General features: G+C 41.2%; 1 long non-coding RNA gene across 1 annotated transcript; it reads left to right on the top strand.

The window, feature by feature from the left end:
• The first annotated feature begins 422 nt into the window (after positions 1-422).
• On the top strand, positions 423-2050 carry LOC142657106 (uncharacterized). Its single transcript, XR_012849809.1, has 3 exons — positions 423-509; positions 1678-1797; positions 1875-2050. It is a non-coding gene; the product is annotated as an uncharacterized LOC142657106 (long non-coding RNA).
• The last annotated feature ends 615 nt before the right edge of the window (positions 2051-2665 follow it).

Raw genomic sequence — 2665 nt, 5'->3', positions numbered from 1 at the left:
GCACAGCATTTCTCTGCACAGCGATGCTCCCGGCCACCTGCTGTGCCGGAAAATACAACACAGCCCCATGCATAGCAAACGGCCAGGAGCATCGCTGTGCAAGGAATAAGCCAAATGGACCTTGCAGTCCACAGAGATCGAACTTTGAGTTGGGAACACCACGTTAACTGTGAAATTCTATAAATTTATGTTCAAATGTTTTGCTCTTTGTCCTTAAGACTCATGACCACGTACCACACATGACCTTTATCCCCACTTACTATCAACATAAGCAAAGTCAGTATGGAGTATCTATGTATATCATTTATTCTTTTATATCATAAATATACAATGAGGAAATTATTTTATTAAATTATTTAATCAAAATCTCCTGTTATTTCAAACCTTTTTCCTACTGCTTTCACCAAGATCCTCAAAAGAATGCTCCCTGGTGATCAGCTGATGGCGGTGGATCCGACTACTGAAGCTGTGAGCTTCTACACATTTCCCCTGCAACAACGTAATATATGGTAAACTTTCAGAGTGATAGCTGCTCTATTCAGAGTCTCCGCACCCTGACTAGAGAGGGGTACACCCCTTCTGACTTCATATACCCTAATGAGCAACCCCTTTATAGTGGTATTCCCATCTTATAAAGTCATGGCATATCGTCAGGATATGCCGTTACTTTATGATCGGTGGGTGTCAAACTTCTGAGACCCCCGCCGATCCCGAGAATTAAAGGGATGCAACGCTTCTTTTTGGGCTACGTCACCTTCACTGTTTTTCCCAGCACATGGCCAATGCAAAACTGTGCAGGGGTGGCGGCTCTAAATCAACACTGTGGCCTACTTTTATTTTTTGGATAGTGGCGATCCTAGAGGTCGGACGCCCACCGATCGTAAAGAGATGGCATATGCTAGCCATGTTTTTTGGTTCTTGCACACAGATTATACGACCCAGCTATACACAGATCATGTAGATATGACTAGTTAAACGTATGTTCACGTTTAAACTACATTTCACAGTTTCCATAAAGAATATCTTATTACCTTTATAAATACATTGAATTTTTCTATATTGTAGTCCAGAGCTGCATTCCCAGTTTTGCAGGCTTTAGAGTTGAATATTATCCTAATCCCCTCCTTGTTCGGAGCTTGCTCTGGCATTTTTCATTCTGGTACTCCGATGAAGTCCCAAACTACATTCCAGAACAGAAAAATCTCATAGCTAGTAGTTGATCCACTTTATATTTAGATCTCCATATTGAGATTTTCCCGGCGCATACGCAGTCCATTGTTGCATTACCACCGTCAAGATTTTGGCTAAGGATAACTTGCCGCCTGCAGTACTGCTGTCAACTTCAATACTACAGCATATGAAGCATATGATGCCGCCAAAGCAATCGCAAGCCTGATTGTTAATTTTGCTTCTCACACATACCATGGGGCATTGAGGCAGAGTTATACGGACCTATCAGGTCCCAGCCATATTAAATCTCATCTGTTAGATTTAGCCATATTCAGTTCTTCAGAAACTTAAGGAAGATGCAAAGTTTTACATAAATAAACCTTATTTAACTGGGCAATAAATATGCACTAAGACTTTAATATATGTCAAAATTGTATTGAGGCCTCTCTAAGGAATGAAATCTGATAATGTACTCCCCTCCCGACCTAAAACGGTTACATCTTTTAGGTGTTTCCATCTGTCTGCAGGAAAAATGTATTTACTAGAGAGTATATGTATCCTTACGTACAACAAGCCAACATCCTGGGGCCAGACTCTAGAACAAAGCCAGGACAAAGATAAAGCAGGGTAGGAAGGCAGCTGCTTAGGGAGTAATGCAAGTTAGGGAAAAAGGGGGCACAATATTAAACATCTTCTGTTCTTAGACACTTGGACTCCCACAAGAGCTTCTACTATAGACATGGACACCTACTGTATGTGCTCTGCATCGTGTAGTGCAGGGCTGTCATTTCTATAAAATTGTGTTACTGCTTGGTAGCAATTTGCGATTTATGCCTTGGGCACCGAAACACCGCATCCTGCCGCTTCTTTCGAACCACTGGATACAGAAATAACCACTGCAAAAGTCCGAAGACTTCACCAGATCTGAAAAGTGTGAAAACCAAGTACTCATATAGACCATAAAGAGGATAAACCCATCACATAAAGTGGGAGTGAAAGATGGCATTCTTTGGCTTTCTTAACTATCTATTTGTGATATAAAAGATGGAAGAACAAAAATACGTATTGTGAATCTCCACCTTTGAACACCATGTTGTTTTTAGGTCCAACATTCTGCCCTGATTAATATATCTATACAGGGGTAGGAGCTCCATTTTCTGATACAGAGCTCCATATACCCATATAGACATTTTTTAATATTAATTATATATAAATAAATGATAAAATTCTCTTCTAGCGAAGCTTAGGAGATTTTCGCATATTGTTTTATTAGGCCCTGTTGACACAACATTATAGACTTCCATTGGAGGAATATGTCGGGAAAACTCCTGATGTGTACCTTCGACAGGGGATATGTCGTCCGAACCATCCAGGCAAAGAGATTTCTGAAGCACTGCCTCCGGGGAAACTCCTGACATCACTGTCCATATATGGAAATGATGTCTGGAGCTACAATGCCAGAGTCCCGGGCCGGAGCATCGCAAGAACTCTGACC

This window comes from Rhinoderma darwinii, chromosome 7 (genome assembly GCF_050947455.1).
Source record: "Rhinoderma darwinii isolate aRhiDar2 chromosome 7, aRhiDar2.hap1, whole genome shotgun sequence".
NCBI classification, from domain to species: Eukaryota; Metazoa; Chordata; class Amphibia; order Anura; family Rhinodermatidae; genus Rhinoderma; species Rhinoderma darwinii.
The sequence above is the reverse complement of the archived record's forward strand: the minus strand, read 5'-3'. Positions and strand labels throughout refer to the sequence as shown.